This window comes from Monodelphis domestica, chromosome 4 (assembly GCF_027887165.1).
Source record: "Monodelphis domestica isolate mMonDom1 chromosome 4, mMonDom1.pri, whole genome shotgun sequence".
In the NCBI taxonomy this organism is placed as follows: domain Eukaryota; kingdom Metazoa; phylum Chordata; class Mammalia; order Didelphimorphia; family Didelphidae; genus Monodelphis; species Monodelphis domestica.
The window spans coordinates 120,020,353-120,034,337 of NC_077230.1; the positions used below are offsets into that span (position 1 = coordinate 120,020,353).

The 13,985-nt window shown below is 41.7% G+C and overlaps 1 protein-coding gene across 4 annotated transcripts in view; it reads right to left on the reverse strand.

Annotated features, from left to right (window-relative positions):
* The window catches only part of GLI2 (GLI family zinc finger 2), a 420,094-nt gene extending 407,131 nt beyond the window's left edge, over window positions 1-12,963 (reverse strand). For 3 of the 4 annotated variants that reach the window (XM_056793745.1, XM_007494045.3, XM_007494043.3), the window contains exon 1: window positions 12,638-12,962. The gene's annotated coding sequence lies outside the window, so the exon portion shown is untranslated. Of the gene's footprint in view, window positions 1-12,637 lie in introns of all 4 variants that reach the window. The other variant, XM_007494044.3, reaches the window with a different exon arrangement.
* Window positions 12,964-13,985: the final 1,022 nt, after the last annotated feature.

The window sequence follows — 13,985 nt, forward strand, 5'->3', positions numbered from 1 at the left end:
TTCTGTGTACAAATATAGTAAAGTTTCTAATTCATTTGAAAGATTCCCATCAAAAACAGGCTTTGTTGGTTCTTTCTTTGTTTTTTAAAGAATATAGTTCTCAAGAGGCATAGACTTTAGCTATCTAGAAAATTGAACTTTTCCAAAATAGTTATATTATCTGATGATGCCAGATAATATTCTATAACTTTTAAATCAAATTCAATTTTTAAAAATAATTCTGTGATCATTTAAATCGTAATGAGTATGTGTATATTTAAATAAAACTAAGACAATAGAATCTTCTCTGAACCACATCTAATTACTGCATATTTGCACATTACATTATTAAATAAACTTTAGACAACTAGGTGGTGTAGTAGGTGAGAGCAGTCAGGAAGATCTGAGTTCAAATATTGCCTTAGTTACTTATTAGCAGTATGAACCTGGCAGGTCACCTTTAGCCTTTTTCCTGATCTATAAAATTCTTTTTCTTTCTTTTTTTTCCTTTTTTAAAATTTAGACTATTTCCCCATGGTTACATGATTCATGATTTCCCCCTCCTTTCCTTCCCTCTCCCAGAGCTGACAAACAATGCATTATACATGTATAATTGTTCAAAACCTATTTCTGTATTGTTTATATTTGCAATAGAGTGATCCTTTAACATTAAAACCCCAATCATATCCCCATCCATCCATGTGATCAAATATCAAGCAGTTGTTTTTCTTCTGTGTTTCTGCTCCCACAGTTCTTTCCCTGAATGTGGATAGGGTTTTTTCTCATATATCCCTCCAAATAGTTCTGAATCACTGCATTGCCACTAATGGAGAAGTCCATTACATTCGATTGTACCACAGTGTATCAGTCTCTGTGTACAATATTCTCCTGCTTCTGCTCCTCTCACTCTGCATCAGTTCCTAGAGGTTGTTCTAGTTCTAATAACACTAACCTCACAGGATTATTGCCAGGATCCAATGAGACGACATCTGTACAGAATACTGCCAACCTTAAAGTGCTATGTAAAAGCCACCCATTATTATTATTATACTTATTAAAATTTACTACCTGCCAAACACAATGCTAAGCCCCATGTATACAAAAACAAAAGCAAAAACCATTCCTAATCTCAAGGTGCTTCTGTTCAAATAAGGGGAGACAATATAACAGGGAAGTGGTGAATAGAGACCAGAATTTGGGTGTGAAGTTACTGAGGGGAGGAAATGAGTGTTGTAGATTGACATATTCCTTCCAAGGACAGTGGCACAGTTGATTTGACCATATTTCCATAACTGGAAGACAAGTGGCAAGGAAGCTATAAGGAGGTTCTAGGTTGAGGGAGTATGGAGTAAAGTGAAATCTGGGCTGTAATCTGCCTGAAATACTGAGACAGATGCCATTCAGGACGTCAGAGCTCTAGGGCAGAAGTTCTGGAGATGAAATCTCATTCTACTGGCTGCTTGTTATTAAAAAGATTAGGAGTAGAAAGAAGAAAGGAACAAGAAGAGAATAAGCATTTTGATCCTCAATACAATCTTTATTTTACACTTAAGGAGAAATTAAAGCAAACAGGAATTGACCCTAGTCACACAGGTAGTAAATGCTGAGGTCAGATTTGAACTCAGGTCTTTCCCAACTCCATGCCCAACACTATCTCCTGTGACATGTACTTTGCTTGACACTGCTCAGTGTCTCTGTCTGTCTGAAGGTACTGCATATCTCTGGACAAGTAATTTGTTACATATTCCAAATTGCACAAGTATGCAATCTCTACAGATATATGTATATATGTGTGTGTATATATACACATATCAATGTGGATACATGAATGTTTGTCCTAAGGGCATGTTTGCTAAATGAATGAATGAATGAATGAATGAATGAATGAATGAATGAAGTGGGCACAGGCATGCAACTGAATCTAAATGTCTGTGGGTCAAGATGAATGAGAAGGAATATGGGTAAATGTAAGAAAAAGAAGAGGAAAGATAACAAAGAGAAAGGAAGAACTAAAGAGAAAGAAGAGAAACTGTACATGTATGTGTATTCACATGTACACAGAGATACATTTTTCTGTGTGTGTATTCAACTTTACCTGTGCTGGGTTATGTCTCTTTCTCTAACATTTCTTAAACTCAACATCAGGTGGCCAGACCTCTCAGTCCCTGCTCTCCCACAACTGTGTTTACCACTGATTCCATATGAGTGGCTCTGTCTAGGGAGTCTGCTCACTACTATTTCCCCTCACCCTCTTCTTTCTCATCTCCACCCCAACACCCTCCTCCACCCCCTCAATTTTTTTTCTCCTCTTACGGGCTTCTCCCTAGCAATATCTGAAAGAGGCAGCAGCCATTGGTTTATAAGGAATCTGGAAGCCAATAAAATATCAGCTCAGAGATTATTCTGAAATCACTTGGAATCTTGTGTTTCTCAGGGAGACAAATTACCATATTACAGAAATAATGTATAGATGTCCTTTAAGTGCAAAAGAGCAAGATACATTTACATGTTCAAGGTTATACCAATTCTAAGCAATGTGACTAGTATGAGAATATGCACACCCCCAAGGCCAGTGAAGCACACCATGCCCAGAACAGACAATATATCATGGATATATATATATATATATATATATATATATATATATATATATATATATATTTGTCTATCTATCCATCTATCTTTTGTTGTTGCTATTCAGTTATGTCCAACTCTTTGTGACACTATTTGAGTTTTTCTTGGCAAAGATACTGGAGTAGTTTGTTCTTTCTTTCTCCAGATCATTTTATAGATGTGGAAACTGAGGCAAACAGGGTTAATTTGCCCATGGTCACACAGCTAGTATATGTCTGAGAGGAGATCTGAATTCAGAGGATGAGTCTTCCTGACTTTGGGACTGGCACCCTATCCACTGTACCATGTAGTTGTCTTGCATCCACCCACTCATCCATCTACCCAACCATCCATCCGTCCATCAGTCTGTCCATCCATCCATCCACCTATCCACCCATCCATCTATCTATTCAAAAAGAAAACCGACAACAATCAAACCTGGATAAGCCAGAATGCTCAAAGAATTGGTTAACTGAAATTTCTGGGTATCTGAGGGCCAACCCCAAATCCTTATTTGTTTCAGCCCCTGTAACTGACAAGCTTTTTAAGATCTCTAGAGCTATTTTCCTGAATTAATCCTGTTAATGAACATGAATTGCTTTTTTTTTTTTCTGATACAGATCTCCTAGAGCAACATTGGTGTGTGCAGAGCTGCTCCATTCTTCCTCTTCCCAGCGCCTGAAGACATTTTTTTGCATGCCCCACCCCTCTGTCCAGCTGCCCAAAGCAAGTACTTCCTCCCTTAGCTCTCTCGGTTAAATTGGGGGCTCATAGACAGCTAGACTTTGCCCTCTGGGTACTCAAACTCAGAAAAGGTTCACCAACCTTGCCCTAGACCCTCAAAGCCTTCTTTCCAAATAACAGTTCTCACTTCCCTCCCTTGTTTGTGTAGAGATAGAAGGCACCTATCAGATCCTGGTCTAACTATCTGAAAGCCATACCCTCAACGTTGTTTAGAAAGAGGATGGGAGAAGCTGAGGAACTAAATTCCCAATCTTGAACTTTTTTCCTCGGGCCTTATAATTTTCTTCTAAAAGTACAAAGAAAATGAAATCCTATTTCATGGGGTGACTTGGGTTGATTAAGGTTCCACTAAACACATATAAGCTACTCTGAAAAGCATAAAGACTAATCAAAAATGGTTTTCAAGAATTAAGTTAAAGCTGAGCCATGTTTCATCATTAATATTCCCATTGGTTAATTTTCCATTGGAAAATTCCCGATTCCTATTACTTTAGATTCCTCCCCACCCCCCCCACCCCCCATTTTAATAATAGGCTCCATACATAACACTTGGTCAGTGAAGAACAGACATTTAACCACACCTTGACCCCTGGAGTCAGAAATTGCCAAACCTAAATATACTGTCACTGGCTGGACACACACAATGTATCAAACAAGAGCAACTCACATCTATTTGTTGGAAAAATTTGACTGATGTGCCTTCAACCTGTCATCAAACCGCAGTGACCTCAATTTTTTGAGAAATAAAGTCAAAATCCATTCTTATCTTCTGAGATGCAAGACTTATTTATGTGTCAGCCTTCCCCCTCGATTGTCCTTAGCCTTTGGGAAGCAGTCTCAAAACCCAATCACACAGCGAAGGCCTTCAGTCCATACCCACTTTTGACCAGGCTCCTTAAATCTCTCCCAACCCAGGACCTTCCAATTAGTTTGTGAAAGTTACATATGCTGCAGTTGGCTGGGCTACTTCTGAGCCCTGGGAAGGAGAGAAGGGGACAGGGAGCTTTGTAACAATAAGCCTTCACTGCCCTAACCATTAAAGTAGAAACCAAGGAAGAAGGAATAAAGGGCGTAAACATTAGGGCACTGGGATCAAACCCTGCAGGGAAAAACCACTGACAATGATACCCAAGAATGTTTTACAGGGGACATGAACATAGTTTAACATAATTTTGTAACCAGAAGGCCTCTAGGAGTCCATCCAGTCTAACTTTCCATTTCACTGACAAGAAAACTGAGGCATGGAGTGGTGAAGTAAGGCCCCACAGCTAGTGAGAGGAAAAGTCACTGTCCTTGATTTCATGCTTGAAGACTGGGGATGTTCCCCTAGTTTCCATGAATGAATAAAAGAAAAGGCATTTCTTAAGCACTTACAATTCACATTTATTATGAATCTTTAATAAATCATTCATCATGGAATTTTCCATCCATGAGTTTATCTAAACTTTTTCTTGAAACCTACTCATATCCTGTGCCTCCAAATACCACCCCAGCTCAAGTCGTTCCATCACCCAAAGAATAGATGTCTAAACTCTCCATGGTCCTTTTCTACTTCCCTAGGCAAAAGTTAAGTATATGATGATAGCCTTACCATCTTAGGTTGCCAGATAGCCAAAGAGAAGCTGGGAGGTGAAAGAGGATAGAGAGAAAGATGGGAGAAATGGATGAGGTCCTCAGAGTTCTGCGCGCTGTTTTCTAGGCATCAAGGTTTGCTTACACAGCAAACACAACCACAGCAATCTCCCATTCCCAGCTTAAAAATATGGACTTGTTTTTTAACTTCTAACATAATGAATGAGCTTAAATATTAGAAACTTGAAATTATTAAGTAAATCATTGCACCTGCAAAGCTTCTATTTGCATAACATTAATTCATGATGGCAGCTAAAACAAATTCATCACATTCACTATATTAGAGGCTGATTTATGTAGGAATTGAAAAAAATCATGAGCTTAAAATTATGTTGACATGATGTACGTGCTCCATGGCGAAAGGTTTTTGTAGGGTTTTTTTTAAATCATCTAAACAACTGAATTATGGGGAGAAGGAAAAAGGTTGGGGGGAGGAAGACGGAAAAGAGGAAGGGGGCGGTAAAGGAATGGCATCTTCAAAAATGAGTAATGCTACTGCTTCACGCGCATGTACTCACACACACACTCCAGTTATTAATGTCAAGTATGCCAAAGATACGCTGGAAAATCATTACCATTCATAGCCACTAACAGCCATTAAATTTCAATCAATTCAACTTAACACAAGTGTACTTCAGCGGCCCTTACAGTTCCTTATAAATGTGGCTCAAAAGTCGGCCTGACTTATTGCATTGTCCACTACACAAAGAGGCATTGCTAAGGATCTCTCTGAAAAGAGACCATCTTGGGTCTTCAGAACGGATGCTCTTTTAACATCCCAGCCATCAACAGATCTTTCTTTTCTGAGGGAGCCGAGAGAGGGCCCTAATAGCACCCTCCAGGTCAGCATAAACGGGGGAAATGTGCCTTTTTTAAAAAGCTGAAATCCTTCCCTTTGTGCCTTTGAGGTGGAAGAAGGGCAGAAAAGTGGGTGTCCTCTGCAAGAAACTTAACAACTTGTGCCCAAAGGAGAAAGTTTCAGACTCCATCAAAAGTTCCGTATTGCTTTACCGCTGTAGCTCACCCAACCCACTTGAAATTTGTCATTTAATATGCCTCCTTTAAGCTCTTTGAAAACTAACATTTAATTCCCTTCTCAGTGAAGGGGCCTTAGGGCAGGTCAATTAGAAAGGAGGAAAGACTAGAAGAATACAGCCCAACTCCAGGCAGCAATCGCCCGCGTTAGAAAACCCGCCTTTTCAAAGGCTAATAGGCTTGCAGCCTGGTTTCTTTGGAACAGAGACTCTTCCAGCCTGGGATGGAGAAGTAGCTGAGTTATGATTTTTCCCCCCTTCGAGGCTGGGATTCCAAGCTGAATGGATCTCGGAATCCCGCTTACACATAGTTTCACAACACCAAGGTAACAAAGACAAGTTGGGCTGAATAGATTTTGATCTGGTTGTCTATTCTTTAGTTTCCATGAAACAGGTTTGAGCCATTCCTGCAACTTGCTTAAGGTTGCTGGTGGGCAGCCCATTCTGAAAGCTGCAACAATGCGCGCATTGTTTAGAATACTGTAAAAACAATCTGGGTGTGCAAGTCCCCGTATAACAAGAGGGGAACTCGATGTGTTGCAAATCAGGAGGAATGTTGGCACCGCGTGGCTTTACGTCCTGGCTGTTAACCCATGGGCTCACCGGCATTTCAGTCCGACGATTAAGTAATGAAATCTTCTATGGAAGGCAATAGATGGGAGAGAAATCTTTGGAGCACATGCTCTCCCTTGACTTTCTCTTCCTAGCTATCTCCAATCTCAAGACCGCGATGGGGTGCCTCCCAGCAGCTGAAATGGAAAACCGAGTGGGGGTTGGGGGCTGGAGGGGGCGGGGGATGGGAGACGGTGTGTGGAGAAAAGGAGACCGAGCAATGCGCTAACTACATACAATAGGATTGTACTCCAGATTGTACTCCAGACTCGGGCACAATGCTCCCAGCATCAAAAGCGCAAGAGTTCAACTGATTTCATAAAGGTAAATTGCTCTAAACACCGCAATGTCAGCAAAACTTAATCACGCCAGGAGCTTTGCTTAATTACAGCTTTTAAAGCACAGTTTAGAGAAAGGGAGATACTTAAATGTGTCACCTGGAAAGGTCCAGACACTCAAACTATTTGTAAGTTAGAGGAACACAAATATTTGTAACCCCCTCCCCAAAATAAATCCTACCAGACCCTCTGTGGCAGCACAGAGAACCAATCAATCCTGTGAGAAGTGGAAGGGGGGGGGGGGGGCAACCAAACATATTTACATTGTAAATACAAACTACTAGGCAGTAATCATTGAGATCTGTCTTTAATTACCAACCTGTAAAAAAGTTTCATTTCAGCAGGAGGTGTTATCTCTTAAAACAGTTTCCCCAGCTAAGATCACCAAGATCACCATGCTTAACCCTTTCCCCGCCAATAGAACCCTCAAACTCCAGTTCCCCTATCCCGAAATTGATCCCTAGCAAAATTGAAGTGAATATACTGTAAGGACTAGTGTAATGGTACACACTCTCCACCTTTCCCTACACACATGTAAAGTACACACACACATACACTCATACACATGCATACATACACAGGGGAGGTAAGGGGCCCTCTGAAAAAAAGGGGGGGAAAATCAATCTAGTGCTAATGAATAAAAAGTTCCTTTTATTCCACTGTTGTTTTTGGTTCATTAAATTTTCCACAGATTTGCAGAGAAGAAAACGTGATCAATAAACCTTGACAAAAGTGAACGTGTGAAAAAGGCCAGAGAATGGAACAGGAAGATAAAAGTGATATCCCGATCACAGATTTCAGGGGCAGATGACCAGAGCTCTGGACTGCTGAATAATCTGAATAGACCATCATTTCTTTGCAGCCTTTCACATTCTTTTGCCTGACTGTTGAAACTCTTCATTCAATACAATAGTAAATGCACTAAAACTTTTTTTCTTATGCTAATGGTGAAATCGGGTACTCAGAGTTAAAACACACTTCCCAGTAACTTGTTTTCTTTAAGGGAAAAATACACACACCACACACACAATATATTAACTTATTCAAGTTAAACCAAAATGTCAAAAATGGCCTGCAAAAACATTTGATCATCACCACCACAAAAAGTTGTCTTCCTTCTCCTTTCTCTGACAAAAGAGGATTAAAAAAAAAAGTGAGAGTATCTGCAGTAATTCATGATACTTTCGTATCTGAAGAATACTTGGAAAAAGTTCTTTCTCTTTATTTGCAATTTTCTAAGTTTTAAATACAGCGACTGGAAATGCTACTTAAACCACTACTACTTTACCAATTTTAGCATAAAGAACTTACAAAAGACAAGATCCAATGACCACTCTAAAGAGTTTCAGTATTCTACAGTAATGACAGAATGCATTAAGCTTTGGTATTTTTTTGGTACTTTTTTGGTATTTTGGTATTTTGGTACTATTATTATTGAATAGGAGAGTATTCTTTTTTTTTTTTGCACAGGAAGTATTAATCTGAAATCCACAGATGTTAATTTTTGCTTTTAAAAAGTAATATATTTTACAACAAATGATTTTTCCTTGATTCTTTAAACTAGGCAATCTGTTTGTAACAACTGAAATATTTTTCCATATGATTTTACTAACATTTTTCTCAGAAGTTTCCATATTTTGTCCATATTCTAATCATTGCTTTCAAGTATGCATTCATTCTTTCTTTCCTTCCAGGTATTTTCTGGAATCCCAAACTATGATTTTCCCATTTGGAAAATTTCCACATGACTATGATACAAAGTCAAAATGCCCCCCAAAAAAAAAAAAGACCCCCCCAATCCCTCTATAGCTGGTTTCCTAGGAGCTGTGGGTCAGTCCCCAGGGCTATAGTCTGAGTGTGTCCCAACTGTTTGTGTAGGAGTACAGTAATTTGAACTGAAGTTGAAAATCCATCAACATGCTATACTTCTACAAAAATCCTTCTGTCCCATCTCCTTAAAGTGAAACACAGATGCAAGACTGTGCGGCCCAAGATCAAACTTTTGCCCAGTAAAGGCCAGGTGTTGCCATCCCTTGCTGCATAAAATTCCAAGACTTTGGTTTTGAGCATTAACAAGCCATACGGGTATGTTCAGGTTGCACTTTTTAAAAGTATGTATCATGACTTTTTGGACCCATTTAAAGGAAATCGCTTATGTCCATTCGGTGGAGATTTCCCTGGGAAGAAACACTGGAAAGGTGTTTATTAGGCAAATATCCAGTTTTGTCTGCCTGCCTTTTGAATCCATTGGTTTCACTAATCCAGCACTGGGTGACTTCACTGTGTACAGGGCACTTGTGGGAATACAAAAAGCATGAAGTATTTGTGTATCTTTCAGTCTGCAGTGCAAACAACCCAGCTACAGTACCCAAGCCACCAACTATCTGAAGAGCCAATCAATAAGCAACTGACCCACAGACCCTTCAGGTTCACTCCTTCCCCTGGGCCCTGAAAAGGATTCTCTTGCCTAAAATGGGACTTGAGAATACATAAAGAAGTCCATGGAGTGGCATTCCATTGCACAAGAAAATCCACCTTGGAATGAAGCAGTTTCTCCTAACTTCATGCCCAGTTTGGATAAACCAAACATTGTACACGGAGAGCATTTTCAGCTTTAGTGTGATCCAGAGAGGAAAGCTAAAATGACGTTGGACTAAGAAGATTCCAGTCACTTTTCAAGTCTCAACCACATCAAGTGGGTTTTATAATCAAATTTATCCCTCTTATGAAAAATAAACTACAGGTTCCAAAATTTAGTTCTGAGAAGCACAGACATGTCTAAACTAACTTCACTTTTAAAAAAATGGAGGCTTCAGCATAATTGCTTTTAAATTCTTCCTCTAGAAGAAGATATTGTCGTTCCCCATTTGTAACCATTCCCCACTGACCTACTTTGAAAAAACACCAAACTAGATGTAAATCATCATCTTTGGGGTGAGGGATTCCAAGAGGAGCATTAGCCCAGAACCTGGTCACTTCTAAACTACATTGTTGATTGCCCTGATATGGAGTATGTGAAATGAGTGGAGTAAAATACCACTTACTTTAGGAGTAATCTCTTTGGTAGGAATGCATGTCACAACAGACAAGGCATGAATCATGACCCAGGGGGAGTAGCATGCTTTAAAAAAAAAAGAAAAGAAAAGAAAGACTACTGAATTACTAGGTAATTTTCTGAAATTACCTATTTTTCAATTGAGGGGGAAAAAAAACCCAACCCCTTTCCTCCCCAAAGAAACTGCTCTCCATAACATTCCCAAATGGGTGACATTTGGAAATCAAGTGGTGGTATCTGGATGTAATTAAAACTCTGAGGATAACATATAACATATAATATATATCTCACACATATGAATTCTTATTACTATATGCAAATTGATGAAATAAAAGGCAGAGGAAAAGGAAGGCAGAAGAAGGAATGGATGAAAGAATGAAGAGGAGAGGGAAATTTGTGTATGGTTGAGAATAATTTGTCCAACCATCCAGGCATCTGGAAACCTTGAAATCCATACACTCAAAACTAAAGGGCAGTTTCACCTAAACACAAGTCCCCCAGTTCTTCTTGCTATATGATACATTTCTCCCCAATGAAATAATTGCACTAACCTTGCCTACAGAGGGATTCTGTCCTAAATCAAAATGCATAGAGTAGAAGGAAACCCCCAGCAAAGCTAAGTAAATTAGTGCTAGTCAAGGGGGAGGGGGGAAGAAGAAGAAAAACCCTTTTATGTTAGGTAGCTAGAACAAACAGATCAAATCAGTGAGACTTATGACAAATCAGCCTATTCCACTGCCTTTCACTGCTGTATATTTTGGATTTCACGGTTTATTTACTTTACTTTTTTGGCACCAAGCCCCCAGAGCATGCCAATACAATATTTGTTTAAACACTATTTTATGCAGCGAGCGAGGGAAACGTTTACTTTCAAATTCTTGCACACCCCCAAGAGCCTCATCGGCAAACAGTATATGAACGTTTTACAACTGTTCCCTTTATCTGAAGCTGTCAGGATTAAAACTTCACAAACTCAACAAGGGGGAGGGGGGCTCTTTTGCATAGAACTGGAGTTAGGTTTTTCAAAATCCTTCAGCAGTCAGCATATACACTAGCTGAAGCAGAGAGTGGGGAAGGAGGTGGGTGCATGTACAAATATATGCCATATTTAGGTCAATTGTATAGACAGGATTCCTGAAAGCCTTAGGGACTTCATCTGACTGCACACTCCCTGCTCTTCCAGCTAATGCTGGTTTCTATGAAAAGAAGAAAAAAATCTTTCGTAAATCTAGGGCTCTGAGAACACTGACTTGAATTTCAGGCAAGAGTTCTCCTATCTGCACCTCTAAGCATAGAGAGGTGGAGTGGAGAGTATAGAGAGTAAGGAGATTCACCCTAATCTCTCGCTGTAAAGTCAGGTTTCCTAGGAAATGACAGCAATTACTCGAAGTAAAAAAAAAAAAGAAAAAAGAAAGAAAGAAAAAGAAAAAGGCGCCCAATTGGGCTGGCTTTCCTAGCATTTCTTCTCCTCCCACCTTCTTCCTCTCTTCCTCTCCTCCCCCTTCTTTCCCTCCCCATACATATAACCCGCCACACACGCCCCCAACAACCACACCACACATACACTTATACACACTTACACCCACTCACACACAAACTCACAGTCACACTTTCCGTTCCCCACAATTGTCTTAAAGCCACAAGGTTCAGGGAAAACTCAACTCTCTAAATCCTTAATAGGATTGGCGCCCAGCGCTCTCCAAGCCTCTCCCCATCACACAGAGATCAAGTTGCAGTAGTGGATTTTTCAAATTCCTCAGCAAATATACTTGTTGAAAGATTGCCCCTCCCGGGGGTGGGAAAGGTGGAAGGAGAATGGGGGCAAAAGGAAGGAAAGTGTGGATGGGGCGGGGGGGGGGGGGGGAGGAGGGAGGCTGCAAGGGTAGTAGGGAATGGGATTGAGAGGCCAGGTCCATCCAGATTCCTTTGGGAAAGGAAAGCAGTCTTAAAGAGAAAGAAAGCAATAGAGACAAGCAGGGAGAGAGGGAGGGGAAGGTCTAGGGGCTGGTCAAACGGGAAGAAGTTTCTACTAAAAGTCGACTAAAAAGTACAAGTCGCTTGCTCCAGATCTTCCATATCACCCCAGCCTCACAAGCTCCAAGTTTCTCGGCCCCCCTCTTCTCTCCTCTCGTCCTCCACGACTGCATCACCTTAGGAAGTAATCGGGAGGAGGAGAGGGAGATATTTTCCAAAACCCTCAATCCCACCTCCTTTTCCCGGATAAAACCCCTACCCAGACACAACAACGGGGTTTAGGGCTTAATCGGCGGAGGGCTTGGTCTGGGGGTATCTTCCAGAGGGAGTTGTAGTTTGAGGAAAAGGGACTGATGATAAATGAAAGCTTCCCTACCCCGTTTTTCTCATCTCTTAAGGGAGGGGTAAAATGTGGGAGGAGGGGAACTGGCCCACCCCGAAGAGAGAGATAGAGCACCCCTAGCACCCCAATATACAAAGTCCGAGAATTTCAATCCGAGCCCCCCTCCCCCTCTCTATTTTTCAGTTCTCCCCTGCCCAACGCTAGCCCTAGCCCTAAATACTCCGGAGCCCCTAAAGAAAACAGAACAAAGTTTCCCCCCAAGCAATCCCAAACCCCTTCCTACCCGCCACTCCAGACCCTTATTGCCCTATACCTGCACGAGCGGAGCGGGTGAGGAGGGCTCAGAGGGCCGGGGCCGCCTAGCCCGAGCGCCCTTTGGGGAAATGCAGCATCCCTTCCATGCGCTCTTCTGCCCCAGTCTCGCCCGGACACTGCCGGGGAAACAGAATCAAAGGCTTTTTTTCTTTTTTTCTTTAAAGAAAGAAAAAGGCAATGTAACTTTACCAAGGCAGAGAAAAGTTTGCTCTATAATGCAGGTGTCTGTTCTGGCGCAGGGCTGCAGCTCCTGCCCCCCATCCCAACTTTGCAGTGCGATCCGAGGCAGGCTGGCTGGCTGGGTGGCTAGAGGGCGGGGGTAGTACTGGGGCGGGGGGTGGGGAAGGAGGGGACAGGGGAGGAGGGGGGCGGGCGTGGAAGATCCTACTGTCTTCCCTTCGACTTCTCGCCAAAGCTGCCGCGCGACTCCTTCCCTCTCCTCCTCCTCCTCCTCCTTCTCCTCCTCCTCCAACTCCTCTTCCTCTTCCTCCTCCTCCACCTCCTCCTCCTCGTCTACCTCCCCCGCCTCCCCGAAGTCTCATTGATGGGAGGTTTTTTTTTTTTTTTTTAAGTCCGGGGCTTTGCTGGTTCATTCCTGCACTTCTGCTATCCATCATCTACATCTAAGATATCCTCCCTGCTCCCTCCCTTCCTCCTCTCTCTCTCTCTCTCTCTCTCTCTCTCTCTCTCTCTCTCTCTCTCTCTCTCTCTCTCTCTCTCTCTCTCTCTCTCTCACACACACACACACATACACACACACCATACATATACACGCACACACTACTCAGGCACGCACACACACAGACAAACACACTTCCTCACACAGACACACTGGCTGAAGTTTAGGAGGCCCAACAGGGCAGGGATGGGAGGTGGAGGAGGGGTGGAGAAGTGAAGAAGCTTTTTCCTTCCCAGCAGAGAAAAAATAAAGGGGGTGGTGTAACAGAGATGAAAAAGTTAAAGGAGAGAGGAAGAAAACAAAAAAGGAAAGAAAGTGTTCTCCCTCACTTTTTTAAGGGGGGGAGGGGTTATAGCTAACTCAAGTCAGATGATCTCCAGAGCAGAAATCCACCAACTGATCTGTTTTCAATCTAATCCTTCTCTTTCTCCTCCTCCTTCCCTCACCCCCACCCCTCAGTTGCACCATTTGCTATTCCAGATGGGCCCAACTCTTTTTTTATACATAGGAATGGAGAAGCAGAAATGGACAGCTCTGGGTCATGTAGCCCTCTCCCAACCTTCACCAAGTTGTTGATTTCCTTAGAACCTTGGGGAGGAGACACAAGGAGAATGAATGATACAGGTGCCTGGAAGTTTATTTATTCTCACCTTTAGAGTTCAGAGCT